Here is a 16,020-nt window from a genome sequence, read left to right on the forward strand (position 1 = left end):
CAGATAGCCTAGGGCACACTCCAACAGTCAGACATAATTTACAAAGGAAGCATTTTTGTTTAGTGAGTCCGCCATATCAGAGGCAGTAGGGATGACCAGGGATGTTCTCTTGATAAGTGTGTGAATTGGACCATGTTCCTCTCCTGCTAAGCATTCAAAATGTAACGAGTACTTTTGGGTGTCAGGGAAAATGTATGGAGTAAAAAGGACATTATTTTCTTTTGGAATGTAGTGAAGTAAAAGTAAAAGTTGTCAAAAAAAAATAATAGTAAAGTAAAGTACAGATACCCCAATTGAAAGTATTTTTACACCACTGCTTGTATACAGCCTTGTTAGTGCTTTTATCGTGTTACTATTTCCTGTTTTCATTTAGCACATATTTGTCTTACTTTTTAACTCTGTACTGTTGGGAATGGCTTCGAAAGAAAGTATTCCACTGTAAAGTCTACACCTGTTCTATTCGGCGCACGTGAACAATACAATTTCATTCGATTTTTGCCCAGTGGCTTGATACCTGTCCTACTTGTTGTCATGGAGCTTAGTTAGTTCATACTCATCCATGTCTGTCTGGTGGAAAGAAAGGTTTAAGCCCTGCAACCATGACAAGAAATACCCAGGAAAAGTGATACGTGTATAAAACAAAACAGCCTAGAGGCATCCATTCATTGACAGACTATAACTCGTTATAGTGGAGATGTACAGAGACGTGTATAACTGGATCAAATCAACCTCGGTCCCTTCTTCTATTCCAACAGGCCCTTCTGTGAAAAATCCCCGGACCGGCTTTCACAGTGGCTGTTTTGCTGCTACTCCCTCTTACTGATCGGAATGTGACGAGACCGTAACACTGTGTAGCTCTAGGCACTTCTCATTGTGCTTTGACGAATCCCCAACCAGCAGTCCCTGATCGACATCCTTATAATGCTGCCTCCTCGGCATACAGGCTTTGATTGACAGCCTGGTGGATGTTCAGAAACATCCACCAGGCCTGGTTCACAGGGACACAGAGGCCCAACTGAACGTCCAGCCGCTGCTTTGACACAGAGCGGAGGGAAGAGGAGATGCGATCAAAGAAGCCCGGGAAGAGAGAGGCAGGCCCAGATCACTCTAACAGGAATCACTTCTGCCTGGCGTTTTATACCCACGAACAAGTTACATGGAGAGCTCTGTTCTCTTTCATGCTAGCTGTTAAAAGGCTGTCAAACCACCGCCTCTCGTACAGCTAGCTGTGTGCCTTGCCGCTCAGATAACACACACTTGTCGCAGACACACACACACTTGCAAAACACACACACACACACACACACACACACACACACACACACACACACACACACACACACACACACACACACACACACACACACACACACACACACACACACACACACACACACACACACACACACACACACACGTGCAGGAGAGTACCATCACCCATTTACACACACGCATATCTGAGTCTCTGCCACTAAGATATCCCTCTCTCTCTTGTGCTCCTCTATTCCACAGGATGTTGGTTATTGAGGCCCCCTTTCATGTAACAGAATAATGCGTACAGAGTTCAGACCAGGGTTTAGTTCATTACTGTACTGTATCATTCTGGAGGAGCTCCTGGCACTGCCGGGCCAGCTCGTTAAAACGCATGGCTAATACGGGAAGAGTGACTCATCGTGTTGCTTGACAACACAACTTAACATCTTACTTTGGACATCCCTGATTTATGCCGAACGCTGACAACAACACGAGAGAGTGAGAAGAAGAGGGAAGAGAGGAGCCAGACGGACGGACCATAACACAGTTGTTTCAGAGCATCCCACTGGGCACACACTGGTTGAATCAACCTTGTTGCCACGTCATTTCAATGGAATGACATTAAACCAATGTGGAATAGACGTTGAGTTGACATCTGAGCCCAGTGGGACGAGGCATTAGACGGGATACAATTTCACATGACTGTATATGAGAGCCTAAAGTGTATTAGGAGTTTGTTTCCATTCCCAGTAGTTTGGAACTAAGCATTTAGAGTCACTTTGCATTTGTTCATCAGTGGAATAAACATACTCTCTCCACAGTCTACTAAAGTATGGCCACTCTTGGGAAGGACTTCATGGTTTGCGTCTCCATGTGCACAAATTAAACGTACAAGCTATTTCTAGCTCCCATTCTGATTACTGCGCTGGATTTAAACTTTCATGGGAGTAAATAACCATGAAGGAGGGAGTAGAAATTCTCTGGCATGAAAAGCAGCACAATACATGTCATTCCATCCTCTCATCCAAACTGCTCTCGCACGTCAACGAACATCTGCGTAGCCTGGCGCTAAAATACAAGCGGTTCTATTTTTTGGACGCTTGACGAGCTGCAAGTCCCGCTTCTCCCATCTCCTCATTGGTTTTTTAGGAGCATATACCCACGTGGTGATTTAAAGATGACCTGAGGTCCACACTCCAGTCAACGTTGGTTGCCAACCGCCATATAAAGTCCACAGAAGAAGAAGACTGAAGGAGGAGAGATTACTAGATACTAACTAGGTTTACCCTTTTTTATCTGTGGATTAATTGTGGGAGTGGAGAACACATGATTTGGTGTGACTCAAAATGGGTCAAAAGTCTACAAAGGTACAAGAAAAAAAGGACCGTGTACATTTCAGGTAAAATAACAACCCAATGTTTATATCCCAGGACAAATTAGCAAGCAACAGCAAGCTAGCTAGCTAAATGCCCATGAATGTTTCATGTACTGTATTTTGACCTTTCCCCAAATGAATATAGTTGGTTCAGAGTTTGTTTTGATATTTCAACCTACATGTCCTTTGTTGCAGGTAACAGTTGAATAAGATGAGAAAAAATAAGAAACCCTCACACTGCTCTTGATAGTATCACTGCTCTTCAATAAGATTTACCTATCGGCCTCAAGGCCTTTGTCAGAGCTGATGAAGGCCTTGAGGCCGATAGGTAAATCGTATTAAAGAGCAGTGATACTATCAAGAGCAGTGTGAGGGTTTCTTATTTTTTCCAACCTGCGTATCCTGATCGCGTCTGGTGTGGATGGACAAAGTCAACATGCGGGCGATGGCGCACGAGGACACACACACGTCAGCATGTAAGGAGTCTGGTTCCACTTCACACTATATACATTTGAAGTCGGAAGTTTACATACACTTAAGTTGGAGTCATTAAAACTCGTTTTTCAACCACTCCACAAATGTCTTGTTAACAAACTATAGTTTTGGCAAGTCGGTTAGGACATCTACTTTGTGCATGACACAAGTCATTTTTCCAACAATTGTTTACAGACAGATTATTTAACTTATAATTCACTGCATCACAATTCCAGTGGGTCAGAAGATTACATACACTAAGTTGACTGTGCCTTTAAACAGCTTGGAAAATTCCAGAAAATGATGTCATGGCTTTAGAAGATTCTGATAGACTAATTGACATCATTTGAGTCAATTGGAGGTGTACCTGTGGATGTATTTCAAGGCCTACCTTCAAACTCAGTGCCTCGTTGCTTGACATCATGGGAAAATCAAAAGAAATCAGCCAAGACCTCAATATAAAAATAACACAACCTGAAAGGCCGCTCAGCGAGGAAGAAGCCACTGCTCCAAAACCGCCATAAAAATGCCAGACTACGGTTTGCAGCTGCACATGGGGACAAAGATCATACTTTTTGAGAAATGTCCTCTGGTCTGATGAAACAAAAATAGAACTGTTTGGCCATAATTACCATTGTTATGTTTGGAGGAAAAAGGGGGAGGCTTGCAAGCCGAAGAACACCATCCCAACCGTGAAGCACGGGAGTGGCAGCATCATGTTGTGGGGGTGCCTTGCTGCAGGAGGGACTGGTGCACTTCACAAAATAGATGGCATCATGAGGTAGGAAAATGATGTGGATATATTGAAGCAACATCTCAAGACATCAGTCAGGAAGTTAAAGCTTGGTCGCAAATGGGTCTTCCAAATGGACAATGACGCCAAGCATACTTCCAAAGTTGTGGCAAAATGGCTTAAGGGCAACAAAGTCAAGGTATTGGAGTGGCCATCACAAAGCCCTGACCTCAATCCTATAGAAAATGTGTGGGCAGAACTGAAAAAGTGTGTGCGAGCAAGGAGGCCAACAAACCTGACTCAGTTACACCAGCTCTGTCAGGAGGAATGGGACAAAATTCACCCAACTTATTGTGGGAAGCTTGTGGATGGCTACCCGAAACGTTTGACTCAAGTTAAACAATTTCAAGACAATGCTACCAAATACTAATTGAGTGTATGTTTACTTCTGACCACTGGGAATGTGATGAAAGAAATAAAAGCTGAAATAGATCATTCTCTCTACTATTATTCTGACATTTCACATTCTTAAAATAAAGTGGTGATCCTAACTGACCTAAGACAGAGAAGTTTTACTAGGATTAAATGTCAGGAATTGTGAAAGCCTGAGTTTAAATGTATTTGGCTAAGGTGTATGTAAACTTCCGACTTCAACTGTATGAATCCCTAATGGAGTTGATTCAGAATTGATTCAGCTAATGTCATTAATTTTCTGTTTAGCGCAATAATTTATCATTTGGTGAAATGAAACAGATGAACTGTTTTCCATGTAGTTTTATGAGCCTTGTGTTCTTAAATGACCAGAAAATGACTCCCTTCTCTCCTTCCTCTGTTCTCTCCTTCGCCTGTTCTCTCCTCCCTCTGTTCTCTCCTTCCTCTGTTCTCTCCTTCGCCTGTTCTCTCCTCCCTCTGTTCTCTCCTTCGCCTGTTCTCTCCTCCCTCTGTTCTCTCCTTCGCCTGTTCTCTCCTCCCTCTGTTCTCTTCTCCCTCTGTTCTCTCCTCCCTCTGTTCTCTCCTCCCTCTGTTCTCTCCTCCCTCTGTTCTCTCCTCCCTCTGTTCTCTCCTTCGCCTGTTCTCTCCTTCGCCTGTTCTCTCCTCCCTCTGTTCTCTCCTCCCTCTGTTCTCTTCTCCCTCTGTTCTCTCCTCCCTCTGTTCTCTCCTCCCTCTGTTCTCTCCTCCCTCTGTTCTCTCCTTCGCCTGTTCTCTCCTCCCTCTGTTCTCTCCTCCCTCTGTTCTCTCCTCCCTCTGTTCTCTTCTCCCTCTGTTCTCTTCTCCCTCTGTTCTCTCCTTCGCCTGTTCTCTCCTCCCTCTGTTCTCTCCTTCGCCTGTTCTCTCCTCCCTCTGTTCTCTCCTCCCTCTGTTCTCTCCTCCCTCTGTTCTCTCCTTCGCCTGTTCTCTCCTCCCTCTGTTCTCTCCTCCCTCTGTTCTCTTCTCCCTCTGTTCTCTCCTCCCTCTGTTCCCTCCTCCCTCTGTTCTCTCCTCCCTCTGTTCTCTCCTTCGCCTGTTCTCTCCTTCGCCTGTTCTCTCCTCCCTCTGTTCTCTCCTCCCTCTGTTCTCTTCTCCCTCTGTTCTCTCCTCCCTCTGTTCTCTCCTCCCTCTGTTCTCTCCTTCGCCTGTTCTCTCCTTCGCCTGTTCTCTCCTCCCTCTGTTCTCTCCTCCCTCTGTTCTCTTCTCCCTCTGTTCTCTTCTCCCTCTGTTCTCTCCTTCGCCTGTTCTCTCCTCCCTCTGTTCTCTCCTTCGCCTGTTCTCTCCTCCCTCTGTTCTCTCCTCCCTCTGTTCTCTCCTTCGCCTGTTCTCTCCTCCCTCTGTTCTCTCCTCCCTCTGTTCTCTTCTCCCTCTGTTCTCTCCTCCCTCTGTTCCCTCCTCCCTCTGTTCTCTCCTCCCTCTGTTCTCTCCTTCGCCTGTTCTCTCCTTCGCCTGTTCTCTCCTCCCTCTGTTCTCTCCTCCCTCTGTTCTCTTCTCCCTCTGTTCTCTCCTCCCTCTGTTCTCTCCTCCCTCTGTTCTCTCCTTCGCCTGTTCTCTCCTTCGCCTGTTCTCTCCTCCCTCTGTTATTTCCATCCTCTGTTTTCTCCATCCTCTGTTCTCTCCTCCCTCTGTTCTCTCCTTCGCATGTTCTCTCCTCCCTCTGTTCTCTTCTCCCTCTGTTCTCTCCTCCCTCTGTTCTCTTCTCCCTCTGTTCTCTCCTTCGCCTGTTCTCTCCTCCCTCTGTTCTCTCCTTCGCCTGTTCTCTCCTCCCTCTGTTCTCTCCTCCCTCTGTTCTCTCCTCCCTCTGTTCTCTCCTCCCTCTGTTCTCTCCTCCCTCTGCTCCCTCTGTTCTCTCCTTCGCCTGTTCTCTCCTCCCTCTGTTCTCTCCTTCGCCTGTTCTCTCCTCCCTCTGTTCTCTCCTTCGCCTGTTCTCTCCTTCGCCTGTTCTCTCCTCCCTCTGTTCTCTCCTCCCTCTGTTCTCTTCTCCCTCTGTTCTCTCCTCCCTCTGTTCTCTCCTCCCTCTGTTCTCTCCTTAGCCTGTTCTCTCCTCCCTCTGTTCTCTCCTTCGCATGTTCTCTCCTCCCTCTGTTCTCTTCTCCCTCTGTTCTCTCCTCCCTCTGTTCTCTCCTCCCTCTGTTCTCTCCTTCGCCTGTTCTCTCCTTCGCCTGTTCTCTCCTCCCTCTGTTCTCTCCTCCCTCTGTTCTCTCCTTCGCCTGTTCTCTCCTCCCTCTGTTCTCTCCTCCCTCTGTTCTCTTCTCCCTCTGTTCTCTCCTCCCTCTGTTCCCTCCTCCCTCTGTTCTCTCCTCCCTCTGTTCTCTCCTTCGCCTGTTCTCTCCTTCGCCTGTTCTCTCCTCCCTCTGTTCTCTCCTCCCTCTGTTCTCTTCTCCCTCTGTTCTCTCCTCCCTCTGTTCTCTCCTCCCTCTGTTCTCTCCTTCGCCTGTTCTCTCCTCCCTCTGTTATTTCCATCCTCTGTTTTCTCCATCCTCTGTTCTCTCCTCCCTCTGTTCTCTCCTTCGCATGTTCTCTCCTCCCTCTGTTCTCTTCTCCCTCTGTTCTCTCCTCCCTCTGTTCTCTCCTCCCTCTGTTCTCTCCTTCGCCTGTTCTCTCCTTCGCCTGTTCTCTCCTCCCTCTGTTATCTCCATCCTCTGTTTTCTCCATCCTCTGTTCTGCCCTCCCTCTGTTCTGCCCTCCCTCTGTTCTGCCCTCCCTCTGTTCTGCCCTCCCTCTGTTCTGCCCTCCCTCTGTTCTCTCCTCCCTCTGTTCTCTCCTCCCTCTGTTCTGTCCTCCCTCTGTTCTCTCCTCCCTCTGTTCTCTCCTTCCTCTGTTCTCTCCTCCCTCTGTTCTCTCCTCCCTCTGTTCTCTCATTCCTCTGTTCTCTCCTTCCTCGGTTCTCTCCTTCCTCTGTTCTCTCCTTCCTCTGTTCTCTCCTTCCTCTCATTACTCCTGCTCTCTTCCATTTCCTTTTGCTCTTCAAATTTTTCCCTTTCTCTCTCGCTCTTTCTCTCCAACCATCTCTCTTTCTCCATCTCTTTCTCACTCCATCTCGCTCTTTCCCTCCATTTCTTTCTCTCTGCCTCGCTCTCTCTCCTCTCTCTCGCCCTCCATCTCTCTCTGCCTTGTTGCTCATTTTTAAATCTATGAATTTCTGAACATCATTTCGCTGGTTTTTCCTGAGCCTCGGGTGGACATTCTCATTCCATCCCTTCTCTTTTTTCACCTCGTTTGCTCTGCTCCCTCCTGAGTGAGCAGTGGAGATGGGATGTGAGGTGACAGTGTGGTCCAGGAGGTTAGGCCAACAGGGGGATGGGAACGAAGGGCACGATGGGCACACAGGCATGGGGAGGGGAGAGGCGTGGGCACTGCACTACACTGAGCTCACAGGGCACCCCTGCCAAAACGGGCCGGAAGGTCAGTGCCAGTCCAATTTCATTCCCACGCACGGCATGAGTATGGGGCACATTGTGATACAGTACCTTTCCCCTTTAAGGGTCCATGCTACAGAATTAGACATGCTGCCTGTCCCTTTAAGAGGCTGTGCTGTGATGCTCGGGGTTACTGTGCCTCCTCCTGTAAGACACCGTATTGTTAAAATCTATCCTCAACTGTCCATTCAAGAGGCTTGGCTGGTGAAAGCAGCAGCACTTTTGCCTTGAGGGCACCTTTGAGGGCAGCAGAGACAGAAGGAGAGAGGAGTAGTCTACAGCCTTCCTCCACCACAACACCCTGCACACACACTCTCTCTCTCACTCTCTCTCTCTCTCTCTCTCTCTCTCTCTCTCTCTCTCTCTCTCTCTCTCTCTCTCTCTCTCTCTCTCTCTCTCTCTCTCTCTCACTCTCTCTCTCTCTCTCTCTCTCTCTCTCTCTCTCTCTCTCACACTCTCTCTCACACTCTCTCTCAATTCAATTTCAATTCAATTTAAGGACTTTATTGGCATGGGAAACACATGTTAACATTGCCAAGGCAAGTGAAGTAGATAATAAACAAAAGTGAAATAAACAATAAAAATGAAAAGTAAACATTACACTCACAGAAGTTCCAAAAGAATAAAGACATCTCTCTCTCTCTCTCTCTCTCTCTCTCTCTCTCGTTCTCTCTCATCCCCCCTCAGAGCAGTATGGTTCTGTGGCTCCACTCTTCCTGTAGGCTTTAGAGCCCCTCTATGTGTGCATCTCTGCACTATGTGTGTGTGTGTGTGTGTGTGTGTGTGTGTGTGTGTGTGTGTGTGTGTGTGTGTGTGTGTGTGTGTGTGTGTGTGTGTGTGTGTGTGTGTGTGTGTGTGTGTGTGTGTGTGTGTGTGTGTGTTTACCCTCAATGTGTGAACATGCAGCGTGCACATTTTCGTGAACTCTAACCTAGTTCCATTCAGAGGACATTCGCCGACAACATTACAGAAAACGCACCAACTAGCTCTAGTATAATGAATACAAACTCTGATTATCAAACGTAGATCTGGTTAGGTAGAATGGTGCGTTCACAGTGTCCTGCACATGTGAATGCGCAGCCAATTTAAGCCAAACAACCTATGAACTGCTTTGTCAGACAGCCTAATAAAGCAGAATATTTTTCGTTTTTACAAATCACATTTTTCGGGATTAGTTCAAACAGTGAATCTATCATGCTCCGTAACATGATCGGCTTTTTGAAATATCCAATCTGATTTGGAATATTTTCTCTCTGCTCTCTCTTGGAGGGTGAGCGGCGGGGGTTGAGACTCGGCACCCGGTGCAAGAAACAAACCAGTCAGAGGGCATGTCTAAACATAATGATGGAAATAATTGTCTCCCCTCAACGGTCACCTCTAAAACACTCCCCTTCCTCTCTGGATCTTTCCCTTCAGTCACTAGAATAGCACAACTATCTTCAAGGACATTCCGTTCCCTTCGTAAACCCTCGAACCCTTTAAGAAGATATGAAACTAACCCCTCCAGCATGTTCCTATATGGAATTAACTATTCCCCCCTCCCGGAATGTCTCCTCTCTGTCAGGTACGGCAGTAGCATCATCTTACCTCCAGGGCTCTCCTTTTGCTAGTGAGCAGCTTGGCGATGTCTCGTGCCACCCTCTCCACCAGGTCCTTGGGATTGTTCCTCTTGATGTCAAACTGGCTCTTCTTCTCATTGTAAATCTACAAAGGGAACACAGGAGTCAAAGGTCAGTTCAAAATGTCTGTCAGTTGATGAACTGGGCACGAAAACACTAGCCATTGCTATGCTGTCCATTTTCAACATAGTACATACTTGGCAGGTCATTTACTGTAGCTAATAGGACAGAACTATCCTTTATCGGACAGTGTAACCCAACCAGCTGAGGTTTGTGGGGTAATATCAAGCCAGCCACTAAATACGAGTCATTAAAACTAGAGACAAGCTAAATATCCAAGATCCATTAGTGGAAAGTGATGACAAATATAATAGGGAGAGACAAAGACGGAGGCTTGTGACCAGGGTACAGACAGCCAACCAGAAGCCAGAATCATGACAGATGTTTGGCCACACAGAGAAGCTGTGTACAACCTCATGGGCTCTGGCCAAAAGCAGTGCTACCCTATAGGCTATGGTGATATAGGATTCCATTTCAGAACCAGCCAGAAAAAAATGCACTCGGGAAGATTATCCTCCTCTCCCAGAATCTTCTGTTTCACCTGACTCAGCCGTCCTCAGCAGCAGTCCTGGGTCGGGGCTCTGGCAGGCAGACAGACAAACAGGCTCTGTGGTCCAAAGCAGGCCACCTCCCTTGGGTTAAACACTGATACTGATTGCCCTATAAGACACTGCACTGTTCGTCAACAAGGCACACACTCAGACCGCAAAACCACCCTCACTATGCGTTGGTGGGTTTGTAGTAGGGACTATTTTGTGAACATGTTTCATGTACCTGTTATGTGATTAGGCTATGTACAGTACATGTATGTGTATTAAGGAGCAGCCCCATTGCCTCCTTCAAGTCAATGTGTGGGAATGTGCTTTACATACACTCTCTTGATTGGTGCATTAATCAAAGTGAAACACAACCACATAAGTCTGATTTACTTCCTCTGTTACTTCCTGAAAAGGGGTGGAAGGGTAATATAGATCTATCGCTGACATGAGCTATTTTTCCGGTGAGATTTACGTGTTTTGCGTGCAGTGATTAGAAGAGGAAAATGCCAGCCTCCATCAACCATGATCTATCTTTGTCAGGCTAAAAGGTGGGCGGGCAGAGAGCCAGCCAGGAGCGGTCTCCTTTCCCTCCCCTGGCCCTCATGGAGATGAGCCAAGAACAGGCACCGACCATGCCAACTAAACACTTTAGCTAGATTACCTATAGTGTCTTGTTGTGTCTGTCCCCTGATAGATTACTGTTAGGTTACAAAGGCAGCCATTTTATGGTCAAGGAGATTTTGTGTTGAACCTTGATTTAACCAGAAAGTTCTATTGAGGTCAGAAGAGCTCTTTCCCAAGGAAGATCTGAACATACTGCTCATTCAAGGGTTTTTCTTTATTTGTACTATTTTCTACATTGTAGAATAATAGTGAAAATATCAAAACTATGAAATAACACATATGGAATCATGTAGTAACCAAAAATGTGTTAAACAAATCTAAATATATTTTATATTTAAGATTATTCAAAGTAGCCACCCTTTGCCTTGATGACAGCTTTGCCCACTATTGGCATTCTCTCAACCAGCTTCATGAGGTAGTCACCTGGAAGTACATTTATGGAATGTCTTTCCTTATTAATGTGTTGTAGCCAATCAGTTGTGTTGTAGGGGTGGTATACAACACAACGACTTTTACCCTATTTGGTAAAAGACCAAGTCCATATTATGGCAAGAACAGCTCAAATAAGCAAAGAGAAATGACAGTCCAGCATTACCTTAAGACATGAAGGTCAGGAAAATGTAAAGAACTTTAAAAGTTTCTTCAAGTACAATCGCAAAAACCATCAAGCCTATGATGAACCTGGCTCTCAAGATCATCGCAACAGGAAAGGAAGAATCAGAGTTACATCTGCTGCAGATAAGTTCATTAGAGTTAACTGCACCTCAGATTGCAGCCCAAATAAATGCTTCACAGAGGTCAAGTAACAAACACATCTCAACATCAACTGTTCAGAGGAGACTGCGTGAATCAGGCATTCATGGTCAATTTGCTGCAAAGAAACCACCACTAAAGGACACCAATAAGAAGAAGAGACTTGATTGGGCCAAGAAACATGAGCAATGGACATTAGACCGGTGGAAATCTGTCCTTTGGTCTGATGAGTCCAAATTTGAGTCCAACCTCCGTGTCTTTGTGAGATGCAGAGTAGGTGAACGGATGATCTCTGCATTTGTGGTTCCCATCGTGAAGCATGGAGGAAGAGGTGTGATGGTGTGGGGATGCTTTGCTGGTGACACTGTCTGTGATTTATTTAGGATTCAAGGCACACTTAACCAGCATGGCCACCACAGGAATCTGCAGCAATACGCCATCCTATCTGGTTTGCGATTAGTGGGACTATCATTTGTTTTTTAAAAGGACAATGAACCAACACACCTCCAGGCTGTGTAAGGGCTATTTGACCAAGAAGGAGAGGGATGGAGTGCTGCATCAGATGACCTGGCCTCCACAAATCACCCGATCTCAACCCAATTGCGATGGTTTGGGATGAGTTGAAGGACAGCAGAGTGAAGGAAAAGCTGCCAACAAGTGCTCAGTATATGTGGGAACTCCTTCAAGACTGTTGGAAAAGTATTCCTCATTAAGCTGGTTGAGAGAATGCCGAGAGTGTGCAAAACTGTCAAGACAAAGGGTGGCTACTTTGAAGAATATAAAATTTGCAATATATTTTGATTTGTTTAACACTTCTTTGGTTACTACATGATTCCATATGTGTTATTTGATAGTGTTGATGTCTTCACTATTATTCTACAATGTAGTACATAGTAAAAATAAAGAAAAACCCTTGAATAAGTAGGTGTGTCCGAACTTTTGACTGATACTTCAAATACAGACAGAAGTTTTCTCTCCTTTATGATGTCTGTGGTGGCTGGGGTTTTAAAACAGACAGGTGTTTCTAGTCCCCAGTTTTTTCTGTTCCTGTGCTTCAATTACCCACCCAGGAGAAGTCATTAGCCTGCACTGTGTAACTCACCAATGCACTGACACACACATACGCACGCACGCACGCTCGCACACACGCATGCACGCACGCTCGCACACACGCATGCACACATAAATCCCACAAGTAATTAGCCCCAGTGCAAGATGAGGCAACCCTCACAGCCACAGACCAATAATCAGGTGAGCACGTGTGTGCGCGTGCGTGCACGCACACACACGCCATTTGAGAGGAGGGCTTTTCTCAAGGTGGTAGAAGCCATTAGCGGAATCTTATTAAAGCATAAAGCAAGAGCGAAGTTTGCTCCGCTCCATTGACAGACTGCAAACCCCTGGCTCTTTTTAAGTGATGCATTTTCCAAGTCGATTTTAAAAACCATGTCAAATTTGTTTTTAAATCAATATGCATTCCCTTAATGTGCGGCGGTGCTCTGTGGGCCTGCTCTTCCTCACTGAGATTCATGGGAATCGTATAGCCGCTATTACAGACACTCACAGACACCCAGATAGTTTGGAGACGTGCTTCAGAACATTAACAAAAAAAAGGGAATAAGGTCGACCTGCATCAATAGCCTTCCAGCTTTTGTATTTTATTCTCTTCTTTTCATGAGATATGCATATTCATTATAACTACACTCTCAGAAGAAAAAAGATTGTGAACCTAAAAGTGTTTGCTTTTCGCCAGACCCATCTGTCACGCCCTGATCTGTTTCACCTGTCTTTGTCTCCACCTCCCTCCAGGTGTCGCCCATCTTCCCCATTATCCCCTGTGTACTTATACCTGTGTTCTCTGTTTGTCTGTTGCCAGTTCGAGTCAACCAGCGTTTAGTGGCTCAGCGCCTGCTTTTTCTAATCTCTCTTTTCTTGCCCTCCCGGTTTTTGATCTTTGCCTGTCCTGACCCTGAGCCCGCCTGCCTGACCAATCTGCCCGTCCTTGACCCTGAGCCTGCTGACCTGTACCTCTGCCCCCCTCTGGATTTACCGATCTCCGCCTGACCCGACCCTGAGCTCTGCCTGCCGTCTGGTACCGTTGCCCGACCTCTGGTTTTCTGACCCCTGCCTGCCTTGACCTGTCTTTTGCCCGCCCCTGTTAGAACATTAGACTACTGTTCATTCAACGTGGTCTGCATCTGGGTCTTCCTTCATACCATCGTGCCCACAAAGTGGACTCAAGTTTGCCCAAAAAGCACCTGGAAGCACCTGGACGATCATCAAGACTTTTGGAAGAATATTTTATGGCCAGATGAGTCAAAAGTATCAAAAGTATCAAAGGACATGCGTCCCATTATGCCTGGTGAAAACCAAACACTGCATTCCACAGTAAGAACCAACGGTCAAGCATGGTGGTGGTATTGGGGATGCTTTGCTGCCTAAGGACCTGGACAACTTAATAGAAGGAAGCATGATTCTGCTTTGTATCAGAGAATTCCACAGGAGAATGTCAGGCCATCCGTCTGTGAGCTGAAGCTGAAGCGCAGCTGGGTCATGCAGCAAGACAGTCGATCCAAAACACACAATCAAGTCGACATGGAAACGTCTAAAAAAGCAACACATATGACATTTTGTATTGAGACAATTGAGATGTTGTGACAGGACTTGAAAAGAGCAGTTCAAGCTTGACGGCCCACAAATGTTGCTGAGTTAAAGCGTGGAAAAGTAGGCCAAAATTCCTCCACAGCAATGTGAGAGACTGATCAACAACTACAGGAAGTGTTTGGTTTGAGTCATTGCAGCTGAAGGTGACACAACCAGTTGTTGTGTCACGAATACTCCCGAAGGTGGCTCGCCTCTCCCCTCCCCACCGTTCGGGTGGCGCTCGGCGGTCGTCGTCGCCGGTCTACTAGCTGCCACCGATCCCTTTTTCCTTTTCGTTTATGTCTGTCTAATTGTTTTCACCTGTTTCTTGTTGGGGTGTTGGGAGGTGTACTATTTAGTTTCGTTTCGCCCGCTAGTGTTTGTGCGGGCTTATTGGTTGTCATGTTACGTCGGAGGTGGATTATTGATTTTGGGTTTTCGCTGTCCAGTTTATTTCACAGTGGTCTTTGGGTTGTGTTTGCGCCTGTGTTTTGGCGTCACCCCTTTTGTACCTGTTCCTGTTTGACTGTGGACATTAAAGCGTTTTTCCCCGTGAAACTTCTGCTCTCTGCGCCTGACTCTACACCCATCATTCTCCTGACGTTACATGTTGAGTGTAAGGGGGCAATTACTTTTTCACACAGGGGCATTGGGTGTTGCATAACTTTGTTTATGAAATAAATTAAATAAGTATTTAATTGTTGTTACTTGTTCACTCAGGTTCCCTTTATCTAATATTAGGTTTTGGTTGAAGATCTGATAACATTCAGTATCAAAAATATGCAAAAGTAGAGACAATTAGAAAGGGGGCAAATACTTTTTCACAGCACTGTAGAACAATTTCTACAGAGGGTTCTACATGGAACCTGAAAGGATTCTATCTGGAACCAAAAAGTCATTTTTCGGCTGTCCTATGGGGACCCTAGACTGCAGCTAGCACCCTCTTCTGGAAGCCACATACACACAGCCTTTTGCACCATGTCGTATGTCTCACTAGACTACTCTATCTCTAGCTGGATCGATGGGCACAAACCTGTCTAGTGTGCTCCCACTGCAACTCAGTGATAACAGCTCCATAGAGACAAACAAAGTAGGATTGTGTTGTATTGTGCTCACAGCTCTGACAGATGCTGGCACCATAGAGAGCTAGATGCAGGTACTGTATCTCTAGAGAGAGAGAGACATATTGCACCCTATTCCCTATGTATACAATGTAGTGCACCCTAAGGGCCCTGGTCAAAAGTAGTGCACTACATAGGGAATCGGCTGCCATTTTAGGAAACACCAATGGTCATTACAGCCTCCACTAGTGGGATAGGAGGCTTTTACAAAAATGTGATGGGTATTGTGTTGTCAACCATACAGAGTTCCAAACCAGTGGCTGCTGGGGACGTTCATTATAGGTAACAGAAGTAAGTGATTGCCAGCTCGTGGTAATACTCTGGGAATGACAGGCTTAAATCGTCAGTAACTAGGAGTCTGAGATGATTGACCAGCACTGAAGAGCTTTGAGAACAAACGCCTCAGTGAGATGATATCTGAGAGCTTTTTAGAGATTGACTTCAGCTAGGAGACACTCGGTTGTAGAAGACCCACACAACCAGTCTGACTATGACTAGAAAGCTGACGTTGGTGGATTATACAGTATTTGGAGAGAAATATATTTGGACCAGGGAAACACCAGGTACAGTTGAGTAAATATATGACATTTTCCGTTAAGCTAGATATTTGCATACAGCACCCTGTGCAGTTTTCATCTGAAATCATACTGACACACTCTCAGCAGCATTCATTACTTTCAATGTAGCCAACCCTAGACATGACTGGTGATTTATTTTGCGATTTATTCAGAAAAGGAAAATTGAATACTGTTGAAATAGGATGTATGTCATAGCAGTGGCAGAAACTCAAATAATGAAATGTGTGAATTGGACTGACTTCACGGAAAAAAGACACGGGTATCAGTGATGTGACTGAGTCATGCCTATGATGCCCAGACAGTTTCCTGGGTACGACTGTCATTCACACAGCAGAGGAGGAAACTGGCAGTTGTGGTGGC

Source organism: Salvelinus namaycush, chromosome 20, assembly GCF_016432855.1.
Source record: "Salvelinus namaycush isolate Seneca chromosome 20, SaNama_1.0, whole genome shotgun sequence".
Classification (NCBI taxonomy): Eukaryota; Metazoa; Chordata; class Actinopteri; order Salmoniformes; family Salmonidae; genus Salvelinus; species Salvelinus namaycush.